The 10,573-nt window shown below is 44.5% G+C and overlaps 2 non-coding genes across 2 annotated transcripts; one reads left to right on the forward strand and one right to left on the reverse strand.

The window, feature by feature from the left end:
* Positions 1 to 424: 424 nt before the first annotated feature.
* LOC138429800 (U6 spliceosomal RNA) lies at positions 425 to 531 on the reverse strand. The gene has a single exon (XR_011252890.1). It is a non-coding gene; the product is annotated as a U6 spliceosomal RNA (small nuclear RNA).
* Positions 532 to 9,772: 9,241 nt separating this feature from the next.
* Positions 9,773 to 9,875, forward strand: LOC138429814 (U6 spliceosomal RNA). Its single transcript, XR_011252904.1, has one exon. It is a non-coding gene; the product is annotated as a U6 spliceosomal RNA (small nuclear RNA).
* Positions 9,876 to 10,573: the final 698 nt, after the last annotated feature.

Here is a 10,573-nt window from a genome sequence, read left to right on the forward strand (position 1 = left end):
AAAAAAAAAATATACAGCAAAGGGGATATGTCATACCATCCCTTGTGTTTTGGTTTCTAGTTTGAAGTCCTTTGATAAAGACAACAAACTTTGATGAAACAGAGTTGTAAGACTGAGCGGTGAATGGAAATTTAGCTACCTAAAATGTGGAAACAATACTTCTGACTCTTTAAAAAATAAAAAGAAAAAAGAAAAATATTAAAGAAAAATAAAAAATATAGCTGATCCAAGGAAATAAAAAGGGACATGTCCTGTCATTTCCCCCCATCCTTCTTTGTATAATCTATACAATGATCCACTGTGAATACTTACCAAATAACACACAATGGCTTGCCCATCAGTAAAGCACATAGTTTTTATTTATTTTTTTATTTTTTTATTTTTTTAGTTTTTTATTTTTTAAATTTTAAAATCTTTAATTCTTAAAAATATGGAACGCTTCACGAATTTGCGTGTCATCCTTGCGCAGGGGCCATGCTAATCTTCTCTGTATCGTTCCAATTTTAGTATATGTGCTGCCGAAGCGAGCACAAAGCACATAGTTTTTAAACATGTATTGTAGCATTGCCACCATTTTGTATCACAATTGTGGAAGTGGTTATAAGAATCTAGACACATGTAATAAAATTTCATAGTATCACACACACAAACACACACACACACACAACACCTGTAAAAACCAGTGAACGTGAATGAAGTTTGGAGTTTAGTGAATAGCATTATACCAGTGTTAATTTCCTGGTTTTGAAAATTTATTTATGTAAGATGCTATGATTAGGGAAAGGGGGGTGAAGAGTGGATGAGAACTCTCTGTACTATGTTTGCAACCTCTCATAACTCTAAAATTATTTCAAGATGAAGGCTTTATTAAATACAGGGGAAATTTTGAAGAGAGGCTGTGGACACGGACGATTTGAAATCAAACGAAGAACAAATAGCCTCTGTTCAGTGGCTTCTTTTGCCTTCAGGATTAAGTTCAAAGCCCTTAGGATGGCATTCAAGGCTCTTTGTGACCTGGTTCTGACTACTTTACCTAGATCCTTTAGGGTTTGGGACACACAATCAAAGTGTATCATCAGGAGATGCCCTAGAAACCTCAGGTGGTGAAAAGACTGTTCAGTCCCTCCAAACAACAGGAGAGTTGGGCGAGGCCAGGGCCTGGGTCTTGTAGACAACCCATTACACGCAAAGCTCCTTTTTTTTTTCTTTAAAAAAAAGTATTAGGCTGCACCAGGTCTTAGTTTCGGCACACAGGAGTTTTGATCTCTGTTGCGGCTGGTGGGAATCTTTCGTTGAGTCATGCAAACCCTTAGTTGTGGCATGGGGATCCAATCCCCTGACCACGGATATTACACAGGCCCCCTGTATTGGGAGCGTGGAGTCTTAGCCACTGGGCCACCAGGGAAGTCCCTAAAGCTTCCTTTAAATACAAATATTTCATAATCTCACTTTACTCTCCTGAAAGAAAATTCATGGACAATGTAACCTCTTTCTACGCATAATTTTACAAAAATGAATACCATGACCCAACTGCATTTTTAAAAGGAAAAATATAAAAAATGTCATTTACAATAAAGTAATATGCATTTCTACACGTAAATGCGTAGGCACAAATACTCTTCGAGACTTAAAAGAGGGGGCAGATGCTGAAAATGCAAACTGATAAGGCTGTGCTGTGTCGGCACCCAGACCCCACATTTGGAAATGTGAATTTCCCAGCTGGTAGATGACTCCTGGTAAGATTCCAAACTAAACAAAGCATGGTCTTCCCAGGATTTACTGGGTAGCTAACTTCTTGGACTGTTCAGTGTACAACAAAATAGTCCAAAAGACACTCTGGGATCATACATAGAACAGAGAGGTAGGTTCAGAGCTTACAGATGTTTCTGTTTGCTTGTTCATTTGTTTTACCATCTTTGTGACTGTTCAGTGGAAGATTCAAAAGTCACAGGAGGGACATAGGACCGTTCTTCATTTGGCAGCACTGTCCTGGCGCCTGCCCACTTTACGCCAACAGCTCTTCAATAATTGTGGAAACAGGAACTTCCCTCCTGGTCCAGTGGCTAACACTCCATGCTTCCACTGCAGAGGGCATGGGTTTGATCCATGCCGACAAAGCTCTGTACAGTCAAACTATGGTTTTTCCAGTAGTCACGTATGGATGTGAGAGTTGGGGCATGAAGAAGGGTGAACACCAAAGAACTGAGGCTTTCAAATTGTGGTGCTGGAGAAGACTCTTGAACAGTAAGGAGACTGATCAACCAGTCCATCCTAACTAAAATCAACTAACCCTGAATATTCATTGGAAGGACTGATGCTGAAGCTGAAGCTCCACTACTCTGGCCACCTGATGCAAAGAACTAACTTTTTGGAAGAGACCCTGATGCTGGGAAAGATTGAGCGCAAAAGGAGAAGAGGACAGCAGAGGATAAGATGATTATATAGTGTCACCGACTCAATAAACATGCAACTGAGCAAATTCCAGGAGACGGTGAAGAGAGGCAGAGAAGGCGATGGCATCCCACTCCAGTACTCTTGCCTGGAAAATCCCATGGATGGAAAAGCCTGTTAGGCTACAGTCCATGGGGTCGCGAAGAGTCGGACACGACTGAGCGACCTCGCTTTCACTTTTCATTTTCATGCATTGCAGAAGGAAATGGCCACCCACTCCATTGTTCTTGCCTGGAGAATCCCAGGGACGGTGGAGCCTGGTGGGCTGTTGTCTATGGGGTCGCACAGAGTTGGACACGACTGAGGCGACTTAGCAGCAGCAGTGAAGAGAGGAGCCTGTCGTGCTGCAATCTATGGTGTCAAAAAGAGTCAGACTTGACTGAGCGACTGAACAAGGACAACAGGGACCTAAGATCCCAGGAGCTGCAAGGTGCAGCCAAAGGAGAGAAAACAGTGTGGAAACAAAAAGAGCGCCTAAAATTTCCCAAATGTCTCTCTAGTGAAACGGGTGGAGTGGGGCGGGGGTAACTTCCCGCTGAGAATGAGTGTTCTGGAGCAGTGCTCTCCAGTATGGGAGCCACCAGCCACACCTTGTTAACACAGGGGTTGGAAATGGCAACCCCACTCCAGTATTCTTGCCTGGAGAATCCCCATCGACAGAGGAGCCTGAGGGGCTGCAGTTCATGGGGTCACAAAAGAGTCAGACATGACTGAACAACTAAGCACAAAATGTGTGGGGGCCCCCAGATGGACATATGTTAGTGGTGTAAAATATTCATAGGGCTTCCTAACTTGATATGAGAAAAGAAGAAGGTATCTCATTCAGTTCAGTTCAGTCGCTCAGTCGTGACCGACTCTTTGCAACCCCACGGGCCGCAGCACGCCAGGCTTCCCTGTCCATCACCAACTCCCGGAGCTTGCTCGAACTCAGGTCCATCAAGTCGGTGATGCCATCCAACCATCTCATCTTCTGTCGACCCCTTCTCCTCCTGCCCTCAATCTTTCCCAGCATCAGGGTCTTTTCCAGTGAGTCAGTTCTTCACATCAGGTGGCCAAAGGATTGGAGTTTCAGCTTCAGCATGAGTCCTTCCAATGAATATTCAGGACTGACTTCCTTTAGGATGGACCAGTTGGATCTCCTTGCAATCCAAGGGACTCTCAAGAGTCTTCTCCAACACTACAGTTCAAAAGCATCAATTCTTCAGTGCTCAGCTTTCTTTATAGTCCAACTCTCACATCCATACATGACTACTGGAAAACCCACAGCTTTGACTAGACAGACCGTTGTTGGCAAAGTAATGTCTCTGCTTTTTAATATGCTGTCTAGGTTGGTCATAGGTTTTCTTCCAAGGAGCAAGCATCTTTTAATTTCATGGCTGTAGTCACCATCTGCAGTGATTTTGAGGCCCAAGAAAATAAAGTCTGTCACTGTTTCCATTGTTTCCAATCTATTTGCCATGAAGTGATGGGACGAGATGCCATGACCTTCCTTTTTTGAACACTGAGTTTTAAGCCAGCTTTTTCACTCTCCTCTTTCACGCTCATCAAGAAGCTCTTTAGTTCCTCTTCACTTTCTGCCATAAGGGTGGTGTCATCTGTGTATCTGAGGTTATTGATATTTCTCCTGGCAATCTAAATTCCAGCTTGTGCTTCTTCCAGCCCAGCGTTTCTCATGATGTCCTCTGCATAGAAGTTAAATAAGCAGGTGACAATATGCAGTCTTGCTACTCCTTTTCCAGTTTGGAACCAGTCTGTTGTTCCATGTCTGATTCTAACTGTTGCTTCTTGACCTGCATACAGGTTTCTTAGGAGGCAGGTCAGGTGGTCTGTTATTCCCATCTCTTTAAGAATTTTCCACAGTTTGTTGTGATCCACACAGTCAAAGGCTTTGACATAGTCAATAAAACAGAAGTAGATGCTTTTCTGGAACTATTTTGCTTTTTCTATTACCAAATTGGCAATTTGATTTCTGTTTCCTCTGCCTTTTCTAAATCCAGCTTGAACATCTGGAAGTTCTTGGTTCACATACTGTTGAAGCCTCACTTGGAGAATTTTGAGCATTACTTTGCTAGCATGTGAGATGAGTGCAATTGTGCAGTAGTTTGAGCATTCTTTGGCATTGCCTTTCTTTGGGATTGGAGTGAAAACTGACCTTTTCCAGTCCTGTGGCCACTGCTGAGTTTTCCAAATTTGCTGGCATATTGAGTGCAGCACTTTCACAACATCATCTTTCAGGATTTGAAATAGCTCAACTGGAATGCCATCACCTCCGCTAGCTTTGTTCGTAGTGATGCTTTCTAAGGCCCACTTGACTTCACATTCCAGGATGTCTGGCTCTAGGTGAGTGATCACACTATCATGGTTATCTGGGTCGTGAAGATCTTTTTTGTACAGTTCTTCTGTGTATTCTTGCCACCTCTTCTTAATATCTTCTGCTTCTGTTAGGTCCATACCATTTCTGTTCTTTATCGAGCCCATATTTGCATGAAATATTCCCTTGGTATCTCTAACTTTCTTGAAGAGATCTCCAGTCTCTCCCATCCTATTGTTTTCCTATTTCTTTGCACTGATCACTGAGGAAGGCTTTCTTATTTTTCCTTGCTATTCTTTGGAACTCTGCATTCAGATGGGTATGTCTTTCCCTTTCTCCTTTGCCTTTCCTTTCTCTTCTTTTCTCAGCTATTTGTAAGGCCTCCTTAAACAATCATTTTGCCTTTTTGCATTTCTTTTTCTTGGGGATGGTTTTGATCACTGCCTCCTGTGCAATGTCAGGAACCTCCATCCATAGTTCATCAGGCACTCTGTCTATCAGATCTAATCCCTTTAATCTATTTCTCACTTCCACTGTATAATTGTAAGGGATTTGATTTAGGTCATACCTGAATGATTTAGTGATTTTCCCTACTTTCTTTAAGTCTGAATTTGGCAATAAGGAGTTCAGGATCTGAGGCACAGTCAGCTCCTGGTCTTGTTTTTTCTGACTATATAGAGCTTCTCTGTCTTTGGCTGCAAAGAATATAATCAATCTGATTTTTGGTATTGACCATATGGTGATGTCCATGTGTAGAGTTGTCTCTTGTGTTGTTAGAGGAGCGTGTTTGCTGTGACCAGTCTGTTCTCTTGGCAAAAGTCTGTTAGCCTTTGCCCTGCTTCATTTTGTACTCCAAGGCCAAACTTGCCTGTTACTCCAGGTATCTCTTGACTTCCTACTTTTGCATTCCAGATATTTTAGAGTATCTCATTAAAAACTAAGAAAACCTGGAGTATATATTGATATGATACAGTTTTTGATATACTGGGTTAGATAAAATATAAATGCGAATTTCACCTTTTGGGGGGTTACTTTTTAAAAATATGGGTGGGGGACTTCCCCGGTGGTCCAGTGGCTAAGGCTTCTTGCTCCCAAATGCAGAGGGCCCAGGTTCAATCCTGGTCACGGAACTAGATCCCACATGCTGCAACTAAGAGTTCGCATGCCACAACGAAGACCCCTCGCAGCCAAATAAATAAGTTATTTTTTTTAACATGGAAGGAAGGAAGGATTGACGGGAGACTGGGGTTTCCAGAGTCCCTCCCCTCCCCCTCCCCCTCCCCTGCCAGCCCGCAAGTTCCTCCAGGGAGTTGATTCAGCAGAGGAAATAAGGCTTGTTTCAGAGCCTCCTTGGGAATAATTTGTAGCTCCGGAAAGGCATCGCAGAGTAATGTCCTACCACCTTTGATGGGGGTGGTGATGATGAGAAAAAATCCTTGGTGTGTTTAGCCGAGAGGCCTGCGGGCAGCCGCAGAGAGCGGGCCTAATTCCTGTGGAGACCGCCGCCCTCTCCCCAGACAGGCTGACCCGAGGAGGGCGGGGGTGCCCACAGTTCCTTGGCGTGGTCATGCTGTACATGTTATCAGAACCAAACAAGGAGCTGGGGTGGTGAACAGCGCCTGTGTATGAAGCGGAGTTTGAAAGTCGCGGGGGTGGGGGTGGGAATGGGGTGTGCAGGTCTAGGGGAATTCACAGCACTCCAAGAGCCGATGGGTTGCCATGAAGGAGCATCCAAGGAGGGGTCAGATACACATTTTCTTGGAGTGGTGTATAATTTATTATAGAAAAAAAAATTAAACTCAGAGACTAAAGGACTGCATATGAAGTATTAAATAGAAATAAAGAGCCAAGAAATTCAATAAATGAATATTACACATTCGAGAAACAAAGAACAGATGATGAGACAAACATTTATGGCAATAATTGGGGAATCATTTTTCTTATCTGAAAAGAAAAACTTAATTTCTATAAGCCAAACTCAATAGTCGAGGCGTCTATGAAACATTTCTTACTGAATTATTTTTAATTTCAAGATTAATAAAATAAATCCTAGGGACCTACTTGGTGGTCTGGTGTCTAAGGCTCCACGCTGCTGACGGGGGTTCGAGCCCTGATCTGGGAACTAGATTCCACGTGCTGCAATTAAACATCCCTCATGCCACAAAAAAGACCCGGTGCAGTCAAAGAAATAAAATAAAAAATAAATCCTACAAGTGCCAATAACAAGGAAAAAGGCGTACAGGAAAACAAAGCAACAACAGAGCAAAATATTAATAGTTCACATACTCACTTATTAGAGGAGGCTGGCTGCAGTATGGAAAGTAGACAGCAGGGGGCGAGAGAGAGACGCCCGAGGCCCTGTCTGGGAAGTAAACCGGCAAGCGTAGGGGATCCCTGGACAAGTAAGTGCCTGCTCTGGATGCTTCCATAGGTACAAAGACACCACGAGATGTGGCTGTGGCGGTCTGGGACATTACAGCCACGTCCCGCCGGCCAGGAGATAGAAGTTTACTATTCCTGCGAGGCTGTACGGAGGTGAGTGAGTTTTAGCAGCAGCTCCTTGTGAAGTGAAAGTCGCTCAGTCCTGTCCGACTCTTTGCAACCCTATGGACTATACAGTCTATGGAATTCTCCAGGCCAGAATACTGGAATGGGTAGCTGCTCCCTTCGCCAGGGGATCTTCCCAACCCAGGGATGGAACCCATGTCTCCCGTATTGCAGGTGGATTCTTTACTAGTTGAGACACCAGGGCAGCTCCTTATTACAGCATGATTAAATAAAGGGCCCAACTGCAAGGCACACCCTCTCTCAGCATGTACCTTAACCCCCAAGGCCAGTTAGCTGAATGTCATACCGGGCCACAGGATTTTGCCACCCAAATGCCACGTTTAGAGGTTTTCCCTGTGCGTTTATAAGATCACTATTCCTTCCTGTCAATTCATCTTTCTGAGCTTCAGTTTCTTCATTTGTAAAACAGGATCCTTAAGATTATCTCCATCAGAGTGTGGTGAAGAGGATTAACAGAGATAATGCAAGCAACATGCTTAGCACAGGATGCTCAGTGGATGTTCACGAACACTGTTGATGTTCAGTCACCAAGTGTCTGACTCTTTGTGACCCCATGGACTGCAGCACGCCAGGCTCCCCTGTCCTTCACTATGTCCTGGAGTCTGCTCAGATGCATGTTCATTGAGTCGGTGATGCTGTGTAACTGTCTTTCCTCTGCTGCCCCCTTCTCCTGCCCTCAGTCTTTCCCAGCATCAGGGTGTTTTCCCTTGAATCAGCTCTTTGCATCAGGTGGCCAAGTAGTGGAGCTTCAGCTTCAGCATCAGTCCTTCCAATGAATATTCAGGACTGACTTCCTTTAGGATGGACAGGTTGGATCTCCTTGCAGTCCGAGAGACTCTCAAGAGTCTTCTCCAGCACCAAAATGCGAAAGCATCAATTCTTCAGCACTCAGTCTTCTTTATGGCCCAACTCTCACATCTGTACATGACTACTGAAAAACCATAGCTTTGACTATATACTAAAAGAATAAACATTTTTATTAAGTATTATAAGATGCATTCAATAGCCTTTAGATAAACCACACCACAATTCATCTACAATCAGTTAAACCCAACAGCAATTCATTCTTTCACAAACCATGTGTCAGGACAAAACTCCCTTCAACTTACAGTAAGATCCTACTCAAGTCTTGTGGGCAGAGTTTGGGGAATTACATCTGTATTTTCTTGTAATGTCATTATTAAGCTATTATGGTGGCTCTGATGGTAATGAGGGCAGGAGGAGAAGGGGACGACAGAGGATGAGATGGTTGGATGGCATCACCAACTCAATGGACATGGGTTTGGGTGAACTCTGGGAGTTGATGATGGACAGGGAGGCCTGGCGTGTTGCGGTTCATGGGGTTACAAAGAGTCGGACACGACTGAGCGACTGAACTGACTGATGTAAAGAATCTGCCTGCAGTGCAGGAGATCCAGGTTCCATCCCTGGGTCGGGAAGATCCCCTGGATAAGGAAATGGCAACCCACTCCAGTATTCTTTTCTAGAGAATTCCACAGAGGAGCCTGGCGGCCTACAGTCCATGAGGTTGCAAAAAGTCGGCGTGACTGAGCAACTAACACTATTCTCATTCCACCACAAAGCTGCCCCTCCCACAAGACTGTGAATTCCCTGAGGACAATGTCTATGTCTTAGTCGTCTTTGCATCAACCATTCAGGGTTGGAGGGGTGAGCTGTGCCCCTGTCCACAGTGCTGAAGTTGCACAAGCTGGGTATTCCTTGCGATGCTTCCTCTCCAGCCCATTCACACTGCCCTCTATGGAGATGCCCTCTGGAGTTGCTCTGACATCAGCCCTTATCTGATGGCCCAGATACATTAGCTGAATACAGCAGGTAGTAAAAGGGGTCCTATCACATGAACTCACTGCTGAAAACCACACCCTGTAATGCATGCATTCATTTTTGTAGGACATATATTGTAGTGGTGGTGTTCAGTAGCTCAGCCGTGACCGGTGGACTGCAGCACATCAGACTTCCCTGTCTTTCACTATCTCCCCGAGTTTGCTCAAATTCATGTCCATCAAATCAGTGATGCCATCCAACCATCTCATCCTCTGCCATCCCCTTCTCCTTCTGCCTTTAACCTTTCCTGGCATTAGGGTCTTTTCCAATGAGCCAGTTCTTCGCATCAGGTGGCCAAAGTATTGGAGCTTCAGCTTCAGCATCATTCCTTCCAATGAATATTCAGGACTGATTTCCTTTAGGATGGACTGGTTTGATCTCCTTGCAATTCAAGGGACTCTCAAGGGACTTCTCAGTATGCAGGAGGATATATACCAAACTGTTAATGGTCTTTACCACCTTTCACTGGGATTGGTCACTGCAAGGGGATTGCTCTTTTTAAACTTATACTTTCGTATTTTTGTTTGTTTTAACAATAACCCAGACTTTATTTCTGTCAAATACATCTGAAAATAATGTTTAACCAAAAAACACGGTTAGGTGCTTGCTTCAGCACATATACTAAAATTAGAACTATACAGACAAGAGTAACATGGCTCCTGCACTAGTCGTCATGAAAATTCATGAAGCATTCCATATTTTTCAGTCTTACAGTTATGGGAAACGAAATCATGGTTATCAAAGGGAAACATGGAGAGGGATAAATCAGGAGCATGGGATGAACATACACACGCTACCGCATGTAAGACAGATAACCAACAAGGACCTACTTACTGTATAGCACAGGGATCTACTCAATATTCTGTGATAACCTGTATGAGAGAGAATGCGAAAAAGAATGTCCATGATAAGTCACTTTAGTCGTGTCCGACTCTTGGCGACCCCATGGACTGTAGCCCACCAGTCTCCTCTGTCCATGGGATTCTCCAGGCAAGGATACTGGAGTGGGTTGCCGTGCCCTCCTCCCAGGGATCTTCCTGACCCAGGGATCAAACCCTCATTTCCCGCGTCTCCTGCGTCGGCAGGCGGGTTCTTCACCAGGGAGGCACCACAGAAGCCCCTAGTTGATGTGTTCTGCCAGGCATCTGTAAGCCAAATAGATGGTTGCTTCATGGCACTGAGTCTGGGGGGTACTTTGTGTGGCTGTCATAGCAACTGGAGCAGCTGGTAAGAGAGGGAGTCAGAGTCTGACCTTGGGAGTTCCACGCCTTCTCTCTCCCTCCCGATTCTCCCCCTCTCACTATCTGGTGATCCGCCCGCGTTATCAGCAGCCAGCAGCCTCCTCTCTCCCAGCCTGGGGACTTCTGGCTAATCTCAAGAGCAGTCCATTTTATTTGGAAA

The sequence above is a fragment of the Ovis canadensis genome, chromosome 24 (assembly GCF_042477335.2).
Source record: "Ovis canadensis isolate MfBH-ARS-UI-01 breed Bighorn chromosome 24, ARS-UI_OviCan_v2, whole genome shotgun sequence".
NCBI classification, from domain to species: domain Eukaryota; kingdom Metazoa; phylum Chordata; class Mammalia; order Artiodactyla; family Bovidae; genus Ovis; species Ovis canadensis.